General features: G+C 47.2%; 1 protein-coding gene across 3 annotated transcripts in view; it reads left to right on the forward strand.

Annotated features, from left to right (window-relative positions):
• Positions 1-1,259: 1,259 nt before the first annotated feature.
• LOC119974456 (synaptic vesicle glycoprotein 2B-like) overlaps positions 1,260-25,830 on the forward strand; it is a 182,573-nt gene continuing 158,002 nt past the window's right edge. For 2 of the 3 annotated variants that reach the window (XM_038813364.1, XM_038813362.1), the window contains exon 1: positions 11,834-12,075. The gene's annotated coding sequence lies outside the window, so the exon portion shown is untranslated. Of the gene's footprint in view, positions 1,389-11,833; positions 12,076-25,830 lie in introns of those variants that run through there. The other variant, XM_038813363.1, reaches the window with a different exon arrangement.

The following is a 25,830-nucleotide window of genomic DNA, read 5'->3' on the forward strand; positions in this document are numbered from 1 at the left end:
CCCCCACAACCCAAAAATGTGCAGAGTAGGTGGATTGGCCTTGCTAAATTGCCCCTTAATTGGAAAAAATAATTGGGTAATCTAAATTTTTAAAAAAAAAGAAAAAAAAACATTGTGTTAAATACGTGAACTCAGGCAGGAGCGGGTTTACATCTGCTCCTGCCGACGCCGATTTTGGGTGCACCCCAAAGGTAAATTCAGGTGCTGCTCTTGTGGTCACAGTATGGGCCAGCCTAGTTTCTGGTCAACGATAATTCCCAGGATGTCAACAATGAGGGACTCAGGCACGGCAATGCCATTGAATGTCAAGAGGAGGTGGTTGATTCTCTCTTGTCGGAGATGGTTATCATTTGCAGCAACGTTCTCTCCACGCTGACCCTTTCGACAATCTTTAAAGAAATAAAGAATAATCAATTGAGCTTGTAACCAAGCCAGCTGACCAGGATATTACACTGCCCATGACATGTTGGCAGGTGGATGGGGGCGGGCACTCCAGAAGTTGTAAAAAGGCAGGAATGAATTTGGGGAGGGCATATCATTCAGGTCCCCATGGCCAAAGACAGGTAATGTCAAATTCATGCTCCTCTTTGTCTTGAAGGGTAATTGGCAGTCAGACACTTTACCCAAATGTTATTGCGGCCAGATGCTTCATTTGAAGGTTATTGATGGCCGGTCTCCATATCTGGAGTTTTGCAAAAGTGTCACTTTTGCTGGAGGGTCACAGATTTAAAAATTCTTTTGCAAGGTACAGGTATCACTGGCAAGGCCAGAACCTGTTGCCCAAATGAGTGGCTTGACCATTTCAGAGGGTAGTTACGAGTCAGCCATATTGCTGTGGTGATCCGCATGTGGAAACTCCATCACATGTAGACCAGACCAGATAAGGCTGGCAGATCTGTTCCTCCTGAAGGATATTTGTAAACCAGAATGGTTTTTAAACAACTGTTGCCATGGAGACTAGCTTTATAATTCCACATTTTTCAAATTGAATTTAAATTCCACCAGCTGCCAGGGTAGGATTTGATCCCATCTCCCCAGAGAGTCGCTGGATGACGAGGCCAGTGACATTACCACGACACTACCATCCCCTCATACATGTTTGGTGGAGGGTCATTGATCGTCAGGCATTTTATTTGAAAGGTTCGTTATGGTCGGACTGACTCTGAAGCATTTCAGTTACGCAGACTTTCTTTCTCGAGTACATTTGATGGTGCAATGGTTTTTCTGAAAGATTACTGCGATAATTTGATCGATTCGCCCTCTTGTGCATTTACTTATTCCAGTGGCTCATATTTTTGCTTTCAGAATTGAAGACTCCAGCTGTTATGTTGAAGTGTGTGGGTGTAAGTGAACGATGGAGGCAGCACAACACAGGGAGAACTTAACAGGTTTGCGCTGTGCTGTTACATTTGCCTAACATGTTGCAGTTAGATGATAATGGATAATGTTGGAAAACTTTCAGTTTTAACTGTAACGTATGGTTCTTCTTTTCCGCCAAATCCTGTTCTAAAGTCACGATAATAGTCACAAAACTAACGCTCAAAATGAAGATCTTTCTTTGCCGGTAACTCAGTGATTGGCGAGTTTTATTTCTCAAATAAGGCTGTTAGGCGGTCAATAACGAACAGCCAAAATGTCGGCGTTGGACTGGGGTGGGCACAGTAAGGTGTTTTACAACACCAGGTTAAAGTTCCAAGTTTATTACGGGACCTCCTCTTGTGCAAGGTTGAGCCTGATACAGTTTAAGTCAATGGAAAAGAAGATTAACTCTTACTTCAGCCAGTTGGGGATTGACATGAAATAAATTTGTGTGCTCCACAATGAAGCTCTTTCCTAATGGTAAGAAGTCTTACAACACCAGGAGCTGTGCTCTGAAAGCTAGTGTTTGAAACAAACCTGTTGGACTTGAAAATGAAATGAAAATTGCTTATTGTCACGAGTAGGCTTCAATGAAGTTACTGTGAAAAGCCCCTAGTCGCCACATTCCGGCGCCTGTCCGGGGAGGCTGGTACGGGAACCTGGTACTTTAACCTGGTGTTGTAAGACTTCTTACTGTGCTCACCCCAGTCCAACGCCGGCGTCTCCACATCGCTCTTTCCTAATGAGTGAGTTCCCGCACATCACCTCTTTGAATTCAACATAAACTGCCAGTAAAATGAAAGCTTCACTGACAGACACCACAAAGTCCACCAGTGTGTCCCAGCGGAGTATTAAAGGATGTTTTCTGAGGTTAGGGATGAAAGGCACATTTTTAAGCTCGGCAGAAGGAGCTTTATTCTGCTTCGATAGAAACATTAAGCCTGACCTGACAGCACAGGGCTAAATGACTACAACATGAAAAGCACAGTAATTCACCACAATGCATAAATTCTAAAAAACAAAACTGAAATTTCACACCGGATCTTGTGAGATTCAAAATCACTGTTTCCTCTTTGCCAGTGTCCAACTGTTTAAAGTTGACATAAGCAGCTGCGTTTATGGAGATGTAATTTTCTCTCTAAGCCCCTTTCCACTAATCGTACAACTAAATAGATGATGTTTTGTTTCTGAAATGTTATTCACGGGTTGGGTTTCAGTCCCAGCTTTGTATTTGATGGCACAAGATCTGCATTGTTCAGCTACATCCCAAGGTGTTGTCAATTTAATTGGTGTCATACTGGAGCGCCAAACTGATGCATTCTATTAATCAGTGTTTCGCAGCTAGTCATCACCAGCATGGTTTGACAAGAACTGGATTTACTCAGATTACATTCACAGTTTTAGTACAAAATATAGGTTTACACCTTGATCAATGCGGAGGTTCTTCATTTTTGGGGTAGATTTTATTTATTGAGTTTCTTTACGTTCAGAACCAGGGGATCGAATTTGTGCAAACTACTCCTTGGATTTCAGGTCGAATAATAATTCATCCCAAATCCTCCCCTCGCCCCCACCCAGAATAGTTACGGTGCAGAAGGAGGCCATTTGGCCCATCGCATAACCAGTTTTGGTTTCCTTACTTGAGAAAGGGTGTATAAGAACTGGAGGGTGTGCAGAGGAGAATCCCACCCATAATGAATGATACAAAGTCAAAGGCCACATGAGGAAAATATTTTTCCAGCAGCGAGTGGTTGGGACCTGGAATGAACTGCCTGAGAGTGTCATGGACCCAGGTTCAATCGTGGCTTTCAAAGGGAAATCAAATAATTATCTGAAGACAAAAATGTTTGCATAGCTGTCAGGAATGGGTGAGGAAATGAGATTCACTCTTGCAGAGAGCTAGTACAAACATGATGGGCCAAATTCTATGATTTAAATGGTCTCCTTCTGTGCTGCAAACTTTCTAACATTCCAAGATTCGATGAGACTCAAGAGCAACAAATGTGGATTTCATTAAAAATACTTGGGTTATCCAGATGTCCTATGCTCTGTATAATTCAATACCCATTTCTAACCAGCAATCCTCTGCTCAGGGTCTGACTCCTGCGCATTGAGATTAAAGGCCCTCAAAGTGAGGGGTTCATTTGGAGCCCGAGAACATCCAGCAAAACCAAGTCATTCTGGAGAATCCTCTATAATTCTTAACATGTCTTTCACATATGAGCAGGAATATATGGCTGAGCCAAGCTCCAGTCCTGCTCTTGGAGACAGCCAACTCAGCCGATTTGGACAGAAATGAGAGACTACTCTGAATCACTGTGGGCCAGAAGGAAGCGGCCCATGTCCTTCCGGGTCAGTTGGCACCTCCGCTGTGTACTTCCAAAATCAGCAGCAGGAGGCTCAGCTGTCCTCTTTGCCTCACAATCAGTTCTGATGCACAGACGGAATGTTAGGATATGGCACTGTAATTTTATTTAACTTCAAATCTATTGCCTGCTCAAGCCGCACAATACATCTTGTCTCGAGTGTGCAATGCAGTAACACTTGCTGCGGTATACTGACTTACAGGGATTACCAATTCTCTTCCAGCATCAAGGCAGATTTTCATCTGTTTCTACGGCTAGTTATTTCCAGAATGGGTCACTAGTCTGTCGCCATGGGGCTTATAGTTTGAGGGACGCAGCTCCACATCAAGCGTGGCTGACCAGGTATTTCTCCCATGCTTAGTGCCTGCCATTGGTGTATTTGGAAGGATGTTTCAGGTTGACACACTCAACTATTTGACCGTGTTATGAACCCACCTTCCTTGGCCATCAAGTCTTGGGGTGGGGCTCGAAACTGGAGCCTCTGGCCGAGAGGCAGCGACGCTACTCACTGCGCCACAAGACCCGACCCACAGGAATAGTCAAGTATAATTAAGTAGTCGCACCGCTCGTAGTGTTAACATAAGATGTAGGAGCAAGAGTAGGCCATCTGGCCCTTCGAGCCTGCTCTGCCACTCAATGAGATCATGGCTGACCTTTTATGGACTCAGCTCCACTTTCCCGCCCGAACACCGTAACCCTTTATTCCTCAAAAAACGATCTATCTTTATATTGAAAACATTCAATGAAGGAGCCTCAACTGCTTCACTGGGCAGGGAATTTCATAGATTCACAAACCTTTGGGTGAAGAAGTTCCTCCTAAATTCAGTCCTAAATCTACTTCCCCTTATTTTGAGGCTATCCCCCTAGTTCTGCTTTCACCCGCCAGTGGAAACAACCTGCCCGCATCTATCCTATCTATTCCCTTCATAATTTTATATGCTTCTTATCAGATGGCCCCGCTTCCTTCTGTAGCCAAGGTTTAGTATGGCAAATACATAATGTAGTGTCTCTGGTAGAGTCAACATGAGGAGCATACAGACACACATTACTTTCAATGAGGGCAGGTGCATCCTTGTTGATAATGTCGTGATGGCCACCTCAGTCAGTGGGGGATCAGCTCCGTGCAGGAAACACGGGCTGTAATTGACGAAAAGAGCCAATCTGTCGGCAGGTTTAGTGCAAGCTCGGATCTTTTTCCACCCCAATCCTATTCAGAAATAATAAGTTTGCGAAACATTTTGACACGAGGTCTTCTGAAAGAGCAAACCCCATTACCTGAACAGAAAGCAACGAGAGAACAACAAGGCAAGTAAAAATGAAATGAATAAATGAAGAAGAGCAGCTTGCTGTGTCTACATAATCCTCTTTCAATGACTTATCCACCCATTGGATTAAGCGGCTTTAGATGTATATATGGATTCTACTCTTCATAATGATATTTTGGACTGTACCAAGCTTGCAAAACGCATGAGGGGGAGCAGCGACACTGAGAAATACAATGTAGCTTTTCTACAGCTTGGTCATTTCAGGAACAATTTGTTTCCCAATTTACCTGGCAACTCCCAGTAAATTTCTTCCACAAAAAGTTGAGAAGGAGCATGTGTCTACAAACTATCGACCTATCTCTGGCTTCCTGGCTGTTAAGTGCTGCCGTTGTCAGATTTTAATGACGCGATGCAGAAATGCAACTGCTGAGGGCTGCAATGAAACTTGGTTGGGAGGTCCAGCAGCAATCAGTTAATGAAGGAGTAATTGATGACGGCTTTAAAACTGTCACATCTTTCTGATTAGGATAGCCTGATGGAAGTGCATCCAGCACACTGGCATTGCTGCACGATAAGAAAGATCTTGATAAAACCTCTCTCTTTTCTCTGCAGCCGAAATTATCATAGATTGTGTACGATTTGGATTGATGTATTTGCCAGGGAAAGAAACTTTGGTCTTTTTTTCAATTTCTGGATAAACTCCATGCGCTTGTTAGCGATCATTGCACAGTAGGAGTCCCTTCTCTTGTTTTCTTTTTTCACATTGCCACTTGCCGGGGTAATCTGAATTTTGGCCGAGAGTGTCAAACCAATGCTATTGAATCAGTCGCCTTTTGTCAGATTATTCGCTCTTCCTTCTTCACTCAATCAGCACCTGATTTTCTGGGTGTGGGGGATGGTGGCGAACACTATTCCTATCGGGACATTGTGAATTTGTGCTCTCATTGAGGAGTTTGCATCCCGGGAGCATATGTCAGGAGCTGGTTTCCCAATTCCCTGATGCCTGATGGATGGAACATTGCGGTGGAGAGGGTACACTCCACGTTCCAATCATGGAAGGGAACCATTTTGTACAATGACTCACGGGCAGCACAGCATGGTAGCACAGTGGTTAGCACAGTTGCCTCACAGCTCCAGGCTCCCAGGGTTCGATTCGCGGCTTGGGTCACCGGCTGTGCGGAGTCTGCACGTTCTCCCCGTGTCTGCGTGGGTTTCCTCCGGGTGCTCCGGTTTCCTCCCACAGTCCAAAGATGTGCGGGTTAGGTGATTGGGCATGTTAAATTGCCCTTAGTGTCCTTGGGGGCTGGTTCAGCTCACTGGGCTAAATCGCTGGCTTTTAAAGCCGACCAAGTTGGCCAGCAGCACGGTTCGATTCCCGTACCAGCCTCCCCGGACAGGTGCCGGAATGTGGCGACTAGGGGCTTTTCAGAGTAACTTCATTGAAGCCTACTCGTGACAATAAGCGATTTTCATTCTCATTTTTCAAAAGGTTAGATGGGGTTACTGGGATACGGGGTTTGGTTGGAAGTGTGGGCTTAAATGGGGGGCTCTTTCCAAGGGTCAGTGCAGACTCAATGGGCCGAATGGCCTCCTTCTGCACTATAAATTCTATGATTCTGTGATCATCTATGACTCCTGTCTTATTGTATTACACCATACCCACACATCACCACAATGGCCATTTTCCCTGAGTGCAGCTGACAGTTTAGTTGTGGCAGGCACTAAATGCAAAGACTGAACAGGTTGAGGCTCTTCTCGCCAGAAAGGGGAAGGCTGATTTGAATGAGGTGTTTAAAATTTGGAGAAGGTTTGATTGAGCAGATATAGCGAAGAGGTTTCCACTTATCGCGAAGACCAGAATTAAGGATCAACAACAACAACAGTGTATATCTATATAGCACCTTCAATGTAACACAACTTCTCAAGGCAAGGCCATCAGTCACCAAAAAATTAAATACGGATTTCTGGAGGTATATCTTTAATCGGAGATTGGGTAGACTGCAGACCTCATTTCCACAAAGACTAGTTAAGGCAACTGGCATAGATGCCCTTATGGCGATGAATTATTGAGGGAGACAAGAGTGGAAGGCTATGTTGATAGTGCTAGATGACGAAAAGGTGGCTGGAAGCTCAATGTGATCATAAATACTGACATGGACCTGGTAAGCCCAGGGCCCGTTTCTGTGCTGTAGATATTACTTAATATGTCCTAGTTAATAAGTCAAACTAGCATCATGTGACAGGCGCACACATGCTTGTTGAAAGAGGGGTCTAAATTCATTGAGGATGAAGAACCATAATTAATTCCACACCCCGTGCCCACACCAGCCTGGAATGTTGAGGGCAATTACACCAGCTGAAATCAAACAAAGTGGCTCAGTAGATACATTAGCAAACTGAGCCACTGGCATCTGTTCAATGTTCTCACTATCTGTCCAATGTCAACCCAAATGGTTTACATATATGCCCAGATCTGTCTGTTTAAGTCTTTAGCTGGGGGCAATTGCTGGGGTCTTCTTTCACCCTCATCCACGATGTTGCCACCTCCAGCTTTGATTTTGCCAAACCTGAAATTCAAACTCAGACTGTACCCTACGTAGCTCCAACACATTTCAGTGGTTATGTTTTAACCTGTACTCAGTTTCATTTGACTGCTTCATTATCGACCTCCCCCCCCACCTCCTGTTACGCTGAGTACTGAATACAGAACCCCTGCTCACAAATCCCTCCAAGACTTTGCCCTTTTCCACTTCTGTCATCTCCTTCAGCCCTGAATCCCAGCTCAAACCAACACTGGCCTCCTGTGAATCCTCACCCCCATCTGCTCCATTACCATCGGTGCAACCTTCCCGTAACAGCCTCCCCGAACAGGTGCCGGAATGTGGTGACTAGGGGCTTTTCACAGTAACTTCATTTGAAGCCTACTCGTGACAATAAGCGATTTTCATTTCATTTCATTTTTTCATTTCATTTCAGCGATCTCTGCACCGCACTGTGCATCCCGCTCCCTGGACATCTCTGCCTTGCCTCTCCTCTCCCCATCTTCCCAGCCTGGTTATTTTGTCATGTCTTAAGTCAGTGAATCTCGTGTTTGTTATCCAATCGTATTTCCATTCCCCTCTCCTTTCTCTCTTCTGTGAAATGAGTGGGGACATTTACCATGTTGCTGTTGTTCCAGAACATTTTCCATCAGTGACAGTCTGATGACTCTCACAAAAATAAGACTCTGTTACAGTAATCTGTACGACACTGGAGACCGGAAGTGGTTGCATTGAAACCCATTGATCATACTTTAAAAATTCAGTTGCCATCATCCAGAATATTGCAAAGCGGAAAAAAACACGGGAAACTTCCCTCCTTAATAAAGTGTTTTGTGGAAACAAAAAGGCATATTTATTTGACCTTGGCAGATGACAGTTTGCCATTCTCTATCCCTTCCCCCACCACCCCCACTCCGGCTCAATGCCAAACTTTTGTGACTATATTCCAGAAAGAATTAAAATACCTGATACAGAAATGTCAGCAAATAACTAGGTTCACAGATACACCTGTTCATTTCTTCCTGTGTGGAAATTGTGTTTTTATCCAGGGCCTCTCACGGATCAATGAGTAAATACCTAATGTGGTACAAAGCCATTCAGGCCACATGCTCTTTGGGTCAAACCCTGATCTGCAGGGAGTTTGATGATCTTAATGAAGCATATAAGATTCTGAGGGGCTTCAGATGCTAGGAGGACTTAATAATCTTTATTAGTGTCACAAATAGATTTGCATTAACACTGCAAAGTTACTGTGAAAAGCCCCTAGTCGCCACACTTGGCACCTGTTCGGGTACAGAGGGAGAATTCAGAATGCCCAATTCACCTAACAAGCACGTCTTTCAGGATTTGTGGGAGGAAGCCGGAGCACCCGGAGGAAACCCACGCAGACATGGGGAGAATGTGCAGACTCCGCACAGACAGTGATCCAATGGGGAATCGAACCTGGGACCCTGCCGATGTGAAGACTGTCCTCCACCTGGGGAATCTAGAAACAGGGAGCACAATTTAAAAATAAGGGGTCTGCAAAACAAGATTGAAACAAAGGGCAAGCTACAACTATATTCCTATTTATGGAAGTCAATTTTATTTGAAGAAATATTATGACCTAGTTCTATTAGTTGTAACCTCACGTGTTCAGCCAATAGCCAAAGGCTATTGGGACAAGTTGACTGTGGGTATAAACCTGCAGCTCTTTACTGAACTTGATGGGGGCGCCATTGAACATGGGCAGGAAGATAAGGCAGATGGATTAGCTTTTGGCATCCTGTATAGGACGTACCCACTGTACAATTCCATTGAGATCAATGGACCAGAATATTAGATGTATCACCAACATATAGTATCATAAAACCCCTGCATTGCAGAAGGAGGCCATTCGACCCAACGAGTCTGCACCGACCCTCTGAAAGAGCACTTTACCAAGGCCCACAACCCCCGCCCCATCCCCGCAACCCACCTAACCCTTTGGGGACATTAAGGGGCAATTCAACATGCCCAATCCTCCTAGCTGCACTTCTGTGGACTGTGGGGAGAAACCAGAGCATCCGGCAGAAACCCACACAGACACGGGGAGAACGTGCAAACCACGCGTAGATAGTGACCCAAGGCCGGAATCGAACCCGGGTCCCTGCCGCTGTGAGGCAGCAGTGTTAATCACTGTGCCACCATGCCGCCCCTGTGGTGCAATGTGATTCAGCCTGTTTGTATTCCCCTGCCGAGATAACACCCTTTAATTCTGCATGTGTAATAATTTCTGAGAATTACTGATTCTGAATGAACAACAACTTTTATTTCTGGCATGCCTTTCACTTAATAAAAAGTCCCAAATCAGTTCCCAGGAATGTTAGAATACAAAATATACCTAGGGTTAAGGTTAGGTCAAATTCTTGGTCAAGGAGGTAGCTTTTAGGCAGCAACTTAGAGGAAGAAAAAGGGAGTCTGGAAGCACAGAGGTTTAGGGAGGATGTTCCAGATCTTTGGGATAAGGCAGACAAAGGAACAGCCACCAATGGTGGAGCAATTCAAAATCATGGATGCTCAAAAGGTGAGAATTAGATGAGCGCAGGTACATCAGAAGGAGGAGATAACAGAGTTAGGGAGGGGTGAGGTCAGGGAGGAGTTTGATAACAAGGATGAGAATTTTAAAATCAAGGTGTAGACCAGCGAACACAGGGTCGTTGGGTAAACAGGACAAGTGGTGCAAGTGAAGTCAAGGGCGGCAGAGCTTTGGATATCCTCAAATTTATGAATGGTGAAATTTGGGAGGCCAGTCAGGAGCACATTGGAATAGTCAAGTCTGGAATTAACAAAAATATAAACAAGGGTTTTGGGAGCAGATGCGTTAAGTTGGGCAACTTTCCAGAGGTAGAAATAGGCGGTTTTAGTGACGGGTCGGAGAGGTGGTTGGAAGGTTATTTCAGGGTCAAGAGCAGCTCCAAGTCCGTAAAGAGCTGGGTTTAGCCTCCGACAGTTGTCAGGGAGAGGGCTGGGCTTGTTAGCTTTAGGGAACTGAGCAGCCACTGAACTACTTTCCAGTAGCTCTGTGCACAAGTTGATATTCATCTAAATAGGAGCAGGAGCAAATTCACTGCAGTTTTGAAACCAGGTTTCTGTACACTGCTCTGAAAGTGCTGGCTCCTGCTGGGGTTTGATTTGTCATCATCCATCGCCTTTGGAAGAACAAGCCTGATCTGTCATCCCCCGCTGTCCACACATATGGAATTTCCAGCATGAGTCACCGGATAGAAATCAAGGGAAGATTTTGTCCCTGCACTTTATGTAATGACAGCATAAAGAATCAATCGCTTTATGATTTTGATGGAAATCTCCAACGGGACAAAGTTCGAACCCTGAATGGTTTTACCCCTGCCTGGCCTTGGTCAATCGTGGCCAATGCCAGTCGCCTACCTCTGTCCCCGTTGAGATCAATGGATTCAGCACAGAACAAAAATCAAACCCAGGTGCATACAGAACCTTTCCATCTTCTCTATTCAATTTGTGGTGTTGGATTGGCCAATGCCACAGGCAAAGGTAAGATCCCAGATACCCTAATGCTTATTTTTGACGGCGTCAGATAAGAGATAAAGGTGGGCACAGCCGGGCTATCCCTCTACTCTTTGACCTTTGGCATGGCATCTTTTAGATTGCGGCATGGTCATGGAGGGCACCTGATCTGAAAGACGGTACCTGCAACAATGCATTGCCCCATTGGCAAGTGAGGGAACTGTTGGCCTAGATTACGTTTTCAAGTTCTGGAGTGGGATTTTGAAGGTGTCTGTTTGAAGCTACAAAGATGTGCCGGTTGGGTGGATTGGCCTTGCTAAATTGCCCATTGGTGTACAAAGATGTGCAGGTAGATGGGGTTCAGGGGGAGCCTAGAGGGTGCTCTTTCAGAAAGTGGGCGCAGACTCGACCGGCTGAATGGCCTCCTTCTGCACAGTAGGGATTCTATGAGAATGAACTTCCCCATCCAACAACGCAAGCCCGTGCCCTGGCACTTTAAGAGCTGGACCTTTGGAGTGCTGACAATCTCCTAACAGCTGTCAATGCAAAGCGACGGAAACAGGACACAGGCGAAATGTACAGGGAGACACTTCATTGATTCCGCCGGAAAGAAACGGCGATGAAATGATATTGCAACCGTTCTTGCTCTGGGGGAGGGGTGTTCCGCCAGCCCTGATAGAAGCTCTCCTTATCATTTGAATTCTGTCAAACTCACTTCAGCCTTCGGCGTCACAGATTTTCCTATTTATCTTCCTGGACCATTTGCAGAGTGCAAGCTCCCCCCCCCCCCCCCCCCCTCCCTCTCTCTCTCTCTCCTCCTGCTGCACTGCTGTGTGGGCTTGTCTGAGCTGGGCAGAGCTCCCCTCCTCTCTCCAAACCTCCCTCTCTCCCAGTGGAGCAGGGCACATCTGTGCAGTCCGGGAGCCACTATTCCGCGATAGCAGCCCTTTTGGAGATTAATCTTCCTCCAGCAAGCTAACGACCATTTTGGAGATTGCGGCAGGCAGGGCAGCCGGCGCTGGGAGATGCTGTGGGTTGTTGGTGAGTTTCAGAGGCAATGCCCCTGGCTATTGACTGCTTTCCATCTTTACCCCTGCCCCCTCCTCCCTCTCCCCTCCTCCCTGTCCCAGCTTTAATTGATATTTACACAGCAGTACCTGGAAAGTGATTCCTGCTGGGAGGGGGCAAACTTAAGTTCAATCCTTCGTTAAAAAAAACTTGGAGGAGTTAGACGAGTAAATGGTAAACTTGCTACTGGAAATAACACTTAGTGTCTTTGGGTGTGTGTGTGTAGGGGGGGGGGGGGGGGTTTAGGGAAAGAGGGGTGGGCTGTGTCGGTGGCTGGAATTGTGTTTAATTTCCAGATGTTGGAAGTGCTCACGTTTCATGTCCCAACACATATTTGCTTTTCGTTACTGCACTCATTTGGTCCAATACTCGAATCTGCCCTTTTCTGGGTCTGGGTGTGAAGTGACTTGACATTAAATTCTCCTGGTGACCAGAAGGTGGATTGGTAAAGGCGTCAAGAAAACCTTGTGAAACTTCCCGGCTGACAAATATTCCCAGCACGGCCCCCTGGATCATTTCAACTGATCCAACTCACCCCAGGAGACTCTCATATTTCAGCACATTCCCTGTTGGAAACCTGCTTCCCACCCCAATTTGCTGCAGATCCCAGTGAGGGGCGACACTGGTGGCATGTTTACCACTGGCAGTTGCACCTCTCTGTTTTACAAAGCAAAAAAATTAATAAAATGGCTGTAAAAGATTAATTTATGTGCAAAAAATAAACAGACGTGTGGACCATTGGATTGTGTGGATGAAGTTGGTCCCTCATTGATGCCGCATGCGGGGATTGCATAGAATGGTCTGAATCAGTGAAGGCACTCAATGCGTTTCATTGCCACAGGCAGGACTATTGATTTTTCTGCTGCATTGCCATGCCAGCTCCGATTGTATCCATCTGTAAAGTGTGGGGGCTGGTTTAGCTCAGCTGGCTTTGTGATGCCAGGAGCGTGGGTTCAATTCCCATACTGGCTGAGGTTATTCATAAAGACCCCGAATCCTCAACCTTGCCCCTCGCCTAAGGTGTGGTCAGGTCAGGTTAAAACACCACGAGTCAGCTCTCCCCCCTCAAAGGGGAGCCAACGGTCATCTGGGACTACCGTACACAAATATCCTCTCTGTTGCAACAACTGACGGGGTAAAAAAACAGAATAAATGTCTGATCTGGCACGGGTGCAGGTCTGGGATAAGTCCTGAAAACTGATGGCAAACCAAGGTTTCGCCCAGTTGCTGGATACAAATCCTGATGCAGTGTCCTTCAGAAGTCATGACCCAGATACTACAGCTGCACCCTGCCACAAACTGGCACTGTCACTGTTGGTTGAGAAACAGGTCTGTTACAGCATTCACAACACTCGTTCAAGACTTATTACATACTCTCAACAGTCACAACGCCCGTTCAATCCCGGCCTCGGGTAACTGTGTGAAGTTTACACTTTCTCCCTATGTTTGCGTGGGTTGCCTCTCAGCCCAAAGATGTGCAGGTTAGGTGGATTGGCCATGCTAAATTACCCCTTAGTGTCCAAACAAAGTTAGATTTGGTGGGTTAATGGGGATAGGGTGGACGTTTGGTGCTCTTTCCAAGGGCCAGAGCAGAATCAATGTGCTGAATGGCCTCCTTCTGCACTGTAAATTCTCTGAAATCTGTCGCCCGTACTTGGTCTGGCCTAACTGTGAGTCCAGCCCCACAGCAACATGGTTGATCCTTAACTCTGTCGTAGCTGAGTAAGCCTCTCAGTCAGGGGCACTAAGGAAGGGCAATAAATAGCCCTTTCCCGACTGTGAACTTTCATATGCTCTGCTAAAAGAGTTATTAACAATAGATGAGGGGAGATGCAGGGTCCAAACTGCTGTTTGAGATGGCGGGGTGATGTGGAGGAGGGGAGGGGGGAGCTACTTCAGAAAGGAATCTGTAAGTGAAGAAAGAGGCAGAAAAACCTAGAGCAAAACAAAAAAAAGGGACATTTCCCTCGAGAAAACTACAGTAAGTGCGCGATCAACCATTCGTGTTGTTACAGTCATAAACTAGGCAAAGAATCCTGCTTAGTTAAGCTGTAATAAAATATTGTTATCATCTGTCGGGATGGAGAACATTTCATTTTACATGCAAGGCATCAAGCTATACCTTTCCAGAATGTAAATGGTTAAGTGCATGGCAGACATACACTTAGTATAAGGATCAGGAAATGAGAGTAGTTTAACCAAAATGCATTTAGACTATAACACCAAACCAAAATGCTACAGGTGCTGAACATCAAAAATAAAAGCAGAGGATACTGAAGTACTCAGTCCGTTCAGCAACACCTGAGGAGACATAAATAAACACAGTTAATGTTTTAGGTCGAAGAACTGCAAAATAATTAAGAGGCGACACAGGTTTTAAGCAAGAGGAGAGGCAGAGAAAGGGGAGGGGGGAGAACAAAAGAGAAGATCTGTGTTGGGGTAGAAGGCAGGAGGGATTCAACGATAAAAGATACAATGTTGCAAGGCAATAGGAGATGCTAATGGGGAAAATAAAGAAAAGGTTCTCGAGGAGACGTAAATATGATGGGAGGATCATTACAACAGCTGCCATCTAAATCAATAGGGGCAGAGGTTAGAATCTGAAATTGTTGAACTCAAGGTTGAGCAAGACAGGCTATAAAGTGCACAGTCCATAGAATCTCTGCAGCAGATAAGGAGGTCATTTGGCTCAAAGGGTCTGTACTGAGTCTCCGCAAGAGCACCCTACCTAGGCCCACTCCCCGCCCTATCCCAGAAACCCCACCTAACCTGCGCATCTTTGAATACTAAGGGGCAATTTAGCATGGCCAATCCACCTAACTTGCACACCGTTGAGTCATGGGAGGAAACCAGAGCACCCGGAGGAAACCTACGCAGACACGAGGAGAACATACAAACTCCACACAGACAGTCATCCGAGGTCGGCATTGAGCCCGGATCCCTGGGGCTGTGAGGCAGCAGTGCTAACCACTGTGTCACCTTGCAGATGAGCTTCTGTTTCTTGAATTTACATTGAGCTTCATTGGAATTGTTTAGGAGACTGAGGATAGAAAGACGATAGTGCGCGTTTTGGTGGTGCTGGTGGGGGGGGGGGGGGGGGGGGGGGGGGGGGGGGGCAGGGGTTGGGGGGACGCAGGGGGATTAGAGTGAAAGAGTTTGAAGTGGACCAGGTGAAGGTGTAGGAAAGGCTAAAAATTTGAAGCAAAATTGATTACATTTACAATTTGAGGGAACGAGCTGAAAGTTAAACTGCTACAGTCATCAAAATATTGGACAAAGACATGAGGGAATGGACCTGAGTAAGATCGGGCCAATGAATGATCCACATTTCCCACAAAAAGACAGGCATAGCTAGGATCGGTGCAGATTCCTATAGCAACACCTTTTATTTGGAGGAAGTGAATAAAATTCATGGAAAAGTTTTCAAAACGGCAACATGTTCAGCCAAGCTGGGGGGAGCTGTGGTGTTTGGTGGGGCTGAATTGGACCTTCATCCAAGGAAAGAATAGAAAGTCCTGAAGGATGGAGATGAAGTGAGGTGAGATATCCACTCTCCTCCATCTCCACTATTCCAAAGGAACCATTCCTGCTGCGACACCCATAAGACATAGGAGCAGAATTGGGCCACTCGGCTCATCCACTCGGCCAGTCTGCTCCGCCATTGAATCATGGCTGGTATGTGTCACGTCCCCACTCTCCTGCCTTCTCCCCTCCCCTCCCCGCCGATCACCCAGAATATGTACATATGTAAAATGGAGGAATTCCAATAAATATAGGAACACTGAAGATTGTGGAAAATTCCAGTGTCATTATACTTTGTGAGTACAAGTATTAGCCAACCAGAGCCTCGAGTTTATAATCCGTAAACATCAATGGAGAAATTTCTCATTTATTATTTTAAGTGTTAAACATATGTTCTTTGTAAATTGTTTGGTAAATATGATGCATTAGTTTTTCATGTTGTACAGGAAACCAATTTGACAAATGACCTTAGCTTAAATCTGGTAACAGAAAATCCAATCAAGAAAGTTCAGGCTTGCATTTATATATCTCCCAGCACTTCCTTTACAATCGATCACTTTGAAGTGAGTGACTGATATAGGCAAAGCTGCGCGCCAGAAGATTCTATAAGCAGCAGTGAGATCAGTGACACTTTGACCTTTATAAAGGTGCGTTGACATGGAAACCACACTGCTCGAATACAAATGCAAAATACCCTGGTTGCTGGAAAACTGAAACTAGACGTGTTAGTAACACTCAGCAAATCTGGCAGCTTCTGTGGAGTGAGAAACAGCGTTAACCTTGGTGAGCTGTCATTGGCCTAAGATGCCAACTTTGTTTCTGTCTCCACCAAATGCTGCCACATCTGCCGGGTCTTTGCGGCATTTTCTGCTTTCGGACCATGTAGCTCCCTGCACACCTTTGAAGAAAAATCTTTGGTGTTCATCACGGGCCACTTAAACAAGCAGATCGGAGATCTTGCTTTAATAGTTTGTCTAAAGGTCTGGCAGTGGTGCAATCCATAGTGGGCTTGCTCCCACAATAAGAGGTGAGCCGGAGTGACAGATGTCCATGTCTAATATTGCAGTGGAGGGTAAGGAGAGGAGAGGGCAAGAAGGATGAAATGAAAAAAAATGAAAATCGCTTATTGTCACAAGTAGGCTTCAAATGAAGTTACTGTGAAAAGTCGCCACATTCCGGCGCCTGTTCGGGGAGGCTGGTGTGGGATATTGAGAGGAATAGAATGGGAAATGTAAAGGACAGCAGCAAAGTTGGAACAAGAGTTGGGTGCAGAAAGACACTGGATTATTTACCAATGGGAATGCGGAGGTGATGTTTGAGGAAGGGAAGTGGCTAAATCATTACATTTTGACTTTTTTAACCATGAGGGGGAGGGTTAAGATCCTGAGTCAAGCCAGGAAGACAGAGAAAGAGCAAACCGGAACTAATGTCACAGGGTTGGCATAGTCCAAAGGTTCAGGCAACTCTAGACTGATAATTTCCTTGTCAAGTGTGCTGATGTAAATACCTGAGGAGATTGCAAATCTTTCAGCGCTCATCGGAATTACCCAATGGGACCTCCTCGTGAACCTGCTCCTGGGCTGGTCAAACTTGCCATAAACACGCTCAGGCAGACCTGACTGTCTGCCCCTCTACCATGGCTACATTCGCGGCTGGGTGTCCCTGACGAGGGAGCATGGGGTGTCCACGGGAACCATCAAAGCCTTCCATGCCCGGTGGGGCCCACAGGGCATGGGGTGCTTTATCGCCCCATTTAATCATATTTCGGTCTGATATTTTAAGTTTCATTTGCAATTTGTCTTTGTTTAGGGCAGTCTCCCTTTAAGGGGCTGCCCCTTTAACTTTGTCCTTCAGTTTATTTAATTTAGTTTAATTGTTTTCCATCAAAATAGTTGGAATCATCCAATTTCCCAATGGTTTGGAAAGGAGTAAATCAGGGCCTCATTTTAAACATGTTGTTAAAGAGTAAGCGATACACCATCACATCACAGGTCTGTGATCCCCACCTTGATTGTGGTGCGTTCTCAAGCTTTTCCATAGCACCTTTCATGACCACCGATTGTCCCAAAGCATCTTCCAGCCAATGTAGCCGCCAATGAACAAATGTGGCAGCCAATTCGTACTCCCAGAAATAGCAATGCGATCACCTATTTTAGTGTTATTAATTCAGGGACTAACATTGGTCAAGACTCCTTTGAGATCAGTCCCGCATTTCTTCGAAATAGCGCAATGGGATATTTCATGCCCACTCGAGAGAGCGGACGGGGGCCTCAGTTTAACATTCTCTCCGAAAGATGGAACTTCCAAAAAGATCCTCTTGATTTTGGAGTGCGTGGACACTAGAACATAGAACATAGAACATAGAACAGTACAGCACAGAACAGGCCCTTCGGCCCTCAATGTTGTGCCGAGCAATGATCACCCTACTCAAACCCACGTATCCACCCTATACCCGTAACCCAACAACCCCTCCCCCCCCCAACCTTACTTTTTGGACACTACGGGCAATTTAGCATGGCCAATCCACCTAACCCGCACATCTTTGGACTGTGGGAGGAAACCGGAGCACCTGGAGGAAACCCACGCGCACACGGGGAGGACGTGCAGACTCCACACAGACAGTGACCCAGCCGGGAATCGAACCTGGGACCCTGGAGCTGTGAAGCCTTTATGCTAACCATCATGCTAATTAAGGGTTATAATGTAAGGCAGGTCCTGTGGGCCTCAAGGTCCTTCCGAATCCTTTTCCCATTTCTTACGGATGATCCAACTTGGGTGTGTTTCATAGAATCACAGAATTGATAGTGCAGAAGGAGGCCATTCGGCTCATCGAGTCTGCACCGGCCCTTGGAAAGAGCACCCTGCTTAAGCCCACAGCTTCACCCTATCCCCGTAACCCAGTGACCCCGCCTTTTTGGACATTAATGGCAATTTAGCAATGGCCAATCCACCTAATCTGCCCATCTTTGGACTGTGGGAGGAAACCGGAGCACCCGGAGGAAACTCACGCAGACATGGGGAGAACGTGCAGACTCCGCGCACACAGTGACCCAAGCCGGGAATCGAACCTGGGACCCTGGCGCTGTGAAGCAAATGTGCTAACCACTGTGCTGCTGTGCAATGCACGTCAGTCTGTGCATTAACCACAACATATCCTTGGGTTGTTCTCTGTACCACACACTCCTTGTATGTTGCCCTTCGGATAGAACTGCTGTTGAACATTTGCAATCTTTCTGACTTTTATTTCGATGATGATGCCCCAGAGTACAAGCAATTACCTGCAGTTTAAATGACACATCCTTTTGAGAATGAATGCAAACAGCTGGGTATCTGGTGTGAAGGCAGTGCAGTGCAGTCTGTTTAAATATTTAACACTGCAGTGATTTACAGGGAAAGTGTAAGTCATCAGCATTGGAAAGGGAAGATGGGTCTTTGTGCGTGATCCAGGCAGAAGTGCCAATCGTCCGCTTTCTGATCAGATAGCTGGCAGGCTTGCCATCGCTTTTACAGGAAGTGGACTTGGTGGCAAACATCCAGTTGGCATCCGTGTGCCCCAGTTTTATCTCAGTCCCTCGCGTGTGGGATATCATGGTGAAAGAACAGGGGGAATGGGATCATTCCAATTGGTCTTTCAAAGAAGCCAATGGGCGGAATGGAGTATTTCTGTGCTCTACCAGTCTGAGATTCAATATTACAACATGATCCAATTATTCTATATGGGGCGGCCCAGAGGCACAGTGGTTAGCTCTGCGGCCTCACGGCACCAGGGACCTCACTTCGATTCCTGGCTTGGGTCACTGTCTTTGCGGAGTTTGCACATTCTCCCCGTGGTCTGCATGGGTTTCCTTTGGGTGCTCCGGTTTCCTCCCACAGTCCAAAGATGTGCAGGTTAGGTGGATTGGTCATGCTAAATGGCCCTTTATTAGGTAGGGTGCTGCTGGAGACAAAGTGAGCCTTCCACTCCATTTGTGAAGTTACTGTACTTGTTACGTGGGGTTTGAAGCGGGAGCAATAAAGATTATTATTAATCTGCAATGAAGTTACTGTGACAAGCCCCTAGTCGCCACATTCCGGCGCCTGTTCGGGTACACAGAGGGTGAATTCAGACTGTCCAAATTACCGAACAGCATATCTTTCGGAACTTGTGGGAGGAAACCGGAGCACCCGGAGGAAACCCATGCAAAGACGGGAAAAACGTGCAGACTCCGCATAGATAGTGGTCCAGGGACTCCGCATAGACAGGGAATCGAACTTGGAACCCCGGCGCTGTGAAGCAACAGTGCTACCCATTGTGCTACCGTGCTGCCTGGTAGTGTGCGAAGAGTGTGCCTGAAGGAGTGCCTGTGGGGTGCGAGGTGTGTGGGCACAGAAGCTGGGACTTGGGAGGGGAGAGGGTGGGGTGAGGCGGGCTTGCTGGATTTAGGTTTATGAAGGAGTTTGGTAACTTTAGCCAAGGCTTCCATCGCGAGGCTCCCCTGACAGGATGGAGTGCAGCTATTATGATGCAGCTTTCCTCTCCATTTGGACTTGCTATGTGAGGCTTGAAGCGGGAGGCTTGAAAGGGTAATCAGGCCTCAGCATGTACTAGTTTACTGCAGAATCTGACTACCCCACTGTCACCATGAGCTTCTTTATTCCATTTAATGTTACTTTCTACTGGAGACATAGTGAATGAGATTACTTCTTGATGTGGATATTTTTCCTCAGAAGCCAACTGAATTTAAGTCACTATTGATGAGGTTTGGCTTGCTGAAGCAGTTTGGTTATATAGAACTATGTAGAATCATATGAATCATGTCAGCAGATAGAATCTGAGCAATTGCATAACCATTCTTTTTGACTGCAGAAATGGATATTTATCAAAATGTGTGTCAGCCGTGGCTGTGTTGGTAGGAGGGCCTTCCCGCCAGCGGAATCTTCCTGATCCCTGGTGGCGGACTGGCGAGCCACGCAAAATGCCGTAGGTATCGGCGGGACGAGTAGTTCCAATCGGCAGACAATGAAGAGCCGCTTTGCTGCTGGAACATGGACCGCGGGGAAGGGAGGATGCGGGGATTATGGAAAATCCCACCCTCTGAGTGGCAGAGCTCTGGGTTCAAGTCCCAGTCATAGAATTTTATAGAATTTACAGTGGAGAAGGAGGCCATTCAGCCCAACAAGTCTGCACCGGCTCTTGGAAAGAGCACCCTACCCAAGGTCCACACCTCCACCCTATCCCCATAACCCAGTAACCCCAACCCAACACTAAGGGCAATTTTGGACACTATGGGCAATTTAGCATGGCCAATCCACCTAACCCGCACATCTTTGGACTGTGGGAGGAAACCGGAGCACCCGGAGGAAACCTACGCACACACGGGGAGGATGTGCAGACTCCGCACAGACAGTGACCCAAGCCGGGAATCGAACCTGGGACCCTGGAGCTGTGAAGCAATTGTGCTTTCCACAATGCTACTGTGCTGCCCCCTCAGTCGAGGGCTTGAGCACAGCATCAAGGCAGACATTCCAGTGCAGCTTCGGAGGGAGTACTGCGCTGTGGAGGGGCCGTCTTTCGGACGAGATGACTCTATTATGGGTCAAATGCGGGCAAGTGGAACTAGCTTAAGGTAGAAACTGGGCAGCATGGACAAGCTGGGCCGAAGGGCCTGTTTCCATGCTGTAAACATCTATGACTCTGTGAGATGTTAAACCGTGGCCCTGTCTGTCCGCTTGGGTGGATATTGAAGATTCCCTGGCACTATTTCAAAGAAGGGCAGAGGGAGCTATTCCTGGTGTCCTGGCCAGTATTTATTCCTCAATCGACAGATCACAAGAACAGATTATCTGCTCGTTATCACATTGCTGTTTGTCGGAGCTTGCTGTGTGCAAATTAGCCGGCACCTATGCAAAAGACTTTGTTTCATATCTCTTTCACATCTGGTTGCTGTCATTTACCTTCAGATTTAACCCCTCTGCCGTGAACCCTACCTCACTCCTAAAACCCTGCTTTGCTGTAGAATTGGGGAAAGCTGCCGATCCCACATCCTTTTCCCTCCAAGACGTTTACTCTCATCCCAGTCTTTCACTCTGTGTCCACGGGAAGTACTAGTTTTGTCCGGCGCTACGACATGACCCATCTGTTTAATGTGCACCAAGGTGTTTCATGACCGACATGTAATTAAATTAATTTTGTTGAGATTTAATTAGCTGCAATTTCCATGACCTAATTCTCAATTCCAATCTGTTCCGCAGTGTCGTTATCACGTCCTGTGGCAACTAATGGCCAAAAGCTACCGCTAACTATTTGTATTTTAGACATGAAGAATTCATGCATTTTCTGTCACCTTCATCAGCCTCTCTCTGCTTATTGCAGCTTCATGTTCTTTTTGGCAGACGTTGGCTTCACTTGGTGTTTGCAGCTTGTGGAGCCAGCGGGGGAGTGTGAAGGAAATAGCGAAGCTTTTGAAGGGCTCATGGAGGGAGGAATGAAAATGGTCTCGGCAGCAGCACATGGGTAGAGTGGAAAACGTGTTATCAGTCTCCATTTTGCACTATGGCCTGAAGTGGACTTTGCCCCTCATTTGTTTCAATCTTACGTGATACCTAATTTTGAAGGAGGAAAGACATCTAGGTTTTTTATTCATAAATTTAGAGTACCCAGTTCTTTTTTCCCAATTCAGGGGTAATTTAGCCTGGCCAACCCATCTACCCTGCACATCATTGGATTGTGAGGTTGAGACCCACGCAGACACTGGGAGAATGAGGAAACTCCTCACGGACAGTGACCCGGGGCCAGGGTCGAATCCGGGTCCTCGGCGCCATGAGGCAGTAGTGCTAAGCACTGCACCACCGTGCTGCCCACAAGACCATCTAGGTTGCCCCTTTCCTACAGTTTCTTGCTATAAATGTACAAGCTGGTTTATACACGCTCAGTTGGCTGGACGGCCGATTTGTGATGACGCAGAGCGAGGCCAACAGCGCGGGTTCAATCCCCGTCCCGGCTGAGGTTATTCATGAAGGCCCCGCCTTCTCAATTTCGCCCCTCGCCTGAGGTGCGGTGATCCTCAGGTTAAATCACCACCAATCAATACTCCCTCCTCAAAGGGGAAAGCAGCCTATGGTCATCTGGGACTAGGACAACTTTACTTACTTACAGGATCTTCGTTGTACTGCATCTGAAGTACTGTGTACAGTTTTGGTCTCCTAACTTATGAAATAATATAATTGCATTGGAAGCTGTTCATAGAGGGTTCTCTCAACTGACTCCCGGGACGAAGGAGCTATCTTATGAGGAAAGGTTGAACAGATTGGGCCTGTACCCATTGGAGTTTAGAAGAATGAGATGTGATCTTATTGAAACATGTAAGATCCATAGAATCCCGACAGTGCAGAATGAGGCCATTCGGGCCATCAAGTCTGCACCGACCTTCTGAAAGAGCATCCCTATCTAGGCCCACTCACCCGCCGTATCCCCATAACCTCACCCAATCTGCACATCTATGGACACGAAGGGCCTATTTAGCATGGCCAATCCACCTGACCCGCACACCTTTGGACTGTGGTAGGAAACCAGAGCACATGGAGGAAACCCATGTAGACACGGGGGGCGGGACCCTGGCGCTGTGAGGCTGCAGTGCTAACCACTGTGCTGCCGTGTCACTCCCTGAGGGGACCTTCCGGGATGAATACGGAGAAGATTTTCACCCTTTTGGGGCAGTCTAGAATAGTTTAAAAATTAGAGGTCTGCGATTTGGCGCAGAGACAAGGAGGATCTCTTTGTCACAGGATCATTGGTGGAATTCTCTTAACCGGAGAACAGTGAAGACTGGGTCGGAGAGCAGTGAAGACTGGGTCGGAGAGCAGGGAAGACTGGGTCGGAGAGCAGGGAAGACTGGGTCGGAGAGCAGGGAAGACTGGGTCGGAGAGCAGGGAAGACTGGGTCGGAGAGCAGCGAAGACTGGGTCGGAGAGCAGCGAAGACTGGGTCGGAGAGCAGCGAAGACTGGGTCGGAGAGCAGCGAAGACTGGGTTGTTGAATATATTCAAGGCTGAGATAGATCAATTAAGGATCGACAAGGGAGTTGAGAGTATATGTAGGGGGTAGGAAGGAAAGTGGTGTTAAGGCCACAATCAAATCAGCCATGATCTTAATGAATGGTGGAGCAGGCTCAAGGGGTCAAATGGCCTACTTCCGCTCATCATTCAAATGCATGGTGACACGATGGTTAGCACTGCTGCTTCACAATGCCAGGGTCCCGGGTTCAATTCCGGCCTTGGGTACCGTCTTTTTGGATTTGGTACGTTTTCCCCGTGTCTTCTGCTGCGTGGGTTTCCTCCGGGTGCGCCCCCCCCCCCCCCCCCCCCCCCCCCCCAGTCCAAAGATGTGCAAGTTAGTTGTGGGGATAGGGTAGGGGAGTGGGCCGAGGTGGGGTGCTTTATCGGCGGGTCAGTGCTGACTCGATGGACCGAATTACTTCCTGCTGCTCTGTAGGGGTTTTAATGGACTCTGCCCACCATGGCTCGAGGAAAGGTGTTCTGATACTTCCACCCAGCCCATAATATAAAATAAAGCAGAATTCCAGAATCTCGATTTCCCCCCCATTCTACCTTCCTGACCGGCTCCTCCCCTCGCTTTGACACTACTGCAGTGGCATCAGCTCAGGATTCAGCGTGGCCCGCATGGTATGCAGTCATTTCTCTCTGTACTGATCCTTAGCATTCACAACCACACTGCTCACCACACAATTATTCAGCACATCATCAAACACTTCAGCCAGGATTTCATTCTGCAGCTCCACGACTGCGTGGGAGGGGAAAATCCTTCTAATCTCAAGCCTAGCCTCAGGTTTGATAATCATGTACTCACATCTTCCAGCTCTGTGCTCTCAATGCAAATTGAATAGCGTGCTTGCATTTGCATTATCCATTCCTCTGAGCATTTTCAAATCTGATAGAGTTAGTGGTGATTACTGCTATAATTGAAAGGAGAAAAAAGGAACTTTCATCTACAAAGCACCTTTCATGACCTCGGGATGTCCCCAAGCCTTTTATAGCTAATTAAGTACTTTGGAAGCATGGTCACTTTTGGAAGGTATGGTACCATTAGTCACTGGTATAGGCAGTCATAATTACTGGTGTAGTTAGTGGGGTTTACTTGTAATCAGAAAGAGAGGGGATTTCCCAGCTATCTTGTTAGTCGTGGAGAGGTTTGCTATTGGAGTTATCAAGGATGGATTAATGAGTCTCAGTCTGAACTGATGTCTGATAAGAGGAATGTATCGATAATAGTGATTTATCGATAAGGCCGATTTATTGATCGGCCATCAGAAAGATGCCGATAACAAAAACTGTGAGATCTCACCATTGAGGTCGTACTTCACCAATCTGTAGGGTATAAACTTTTGGTACTCTGCCACTTAAGTACACACGAACATACAATTTAGGAGGAGTAATAATCTTTATTATTGTCACAAGTAGGCTTACATTAACACTGCAATGAAGCTACCGTGAAAATCTCCTAATCGCCACATTCCGGCGCCTTTTCGGCTACACAGAGGAAGAATTCAGAAAGTCCAATTCACCGAACAGCACGGGGGCGATTCTCCGAGCCCCGTGCCGGGCCGGAGAATCACCGCAACTACTCCACGATTCCCCATTGCCGGCGCGCGATTCTCTGAGATGCGGAGAATCGGCGCCATTTGTGCCTACGCATTTGGCGTGGCGCCGGCCGTGGGCTGCTGGAGCCGATTCTCCGGCCCGGATGGGCTGAGCGGACGCGCCGATACGACAGAGTCCCGCTGGCGCCGTTCACCCCTGGTCGCTGCTGGTGGGAACTCTGCGCGAACAGGCAGGGGGGGGCGGACTGTGGGGAGGGCCTCCTTCACCGGGGGGCTTCCGATGTGGTCTGGCCAGCAATCGGGGCCCACTGATCGGTGGGTCGGCCTCTCCCCCACCCCGGGCCTACCTTCGGGTGCGGCCGGCCACTGAACACCGACGCCAGCTTGAGTCGGGGTCAGCACGCATAAGTGGTCCCCCGCGAAAGGAGGCTGGAGCGGCGTGAACCGCCCTATGGGCGCCAGAACCTGTCGTACCCAGGCCCGGTTCACGCCGTCATGAAACGCGACTGCGTTCACGACGGCGCGAACATTTGGGCTCCATATTGGAGAATCACCCCCCCACGTCTTTCGGGGCTTGTGGGAGGGAACTGGATGATCAGGAGGAAACCCAC

This window comes from Scyliorhinus canicula, chromosome 12 (assembly GCF_902713615.1).
Source record: "Scyliorhinus canicula chromosome 12, sScyCan1.1, whole genome shotgun sequence".
Lineage (NCBI taxonomy): Eukaryota > Metazoa > Chordata > Chondrichthyes > Carcharhiniformes > Scyliorhinidae > Scyliorhinus > Scyliorhinus canicula.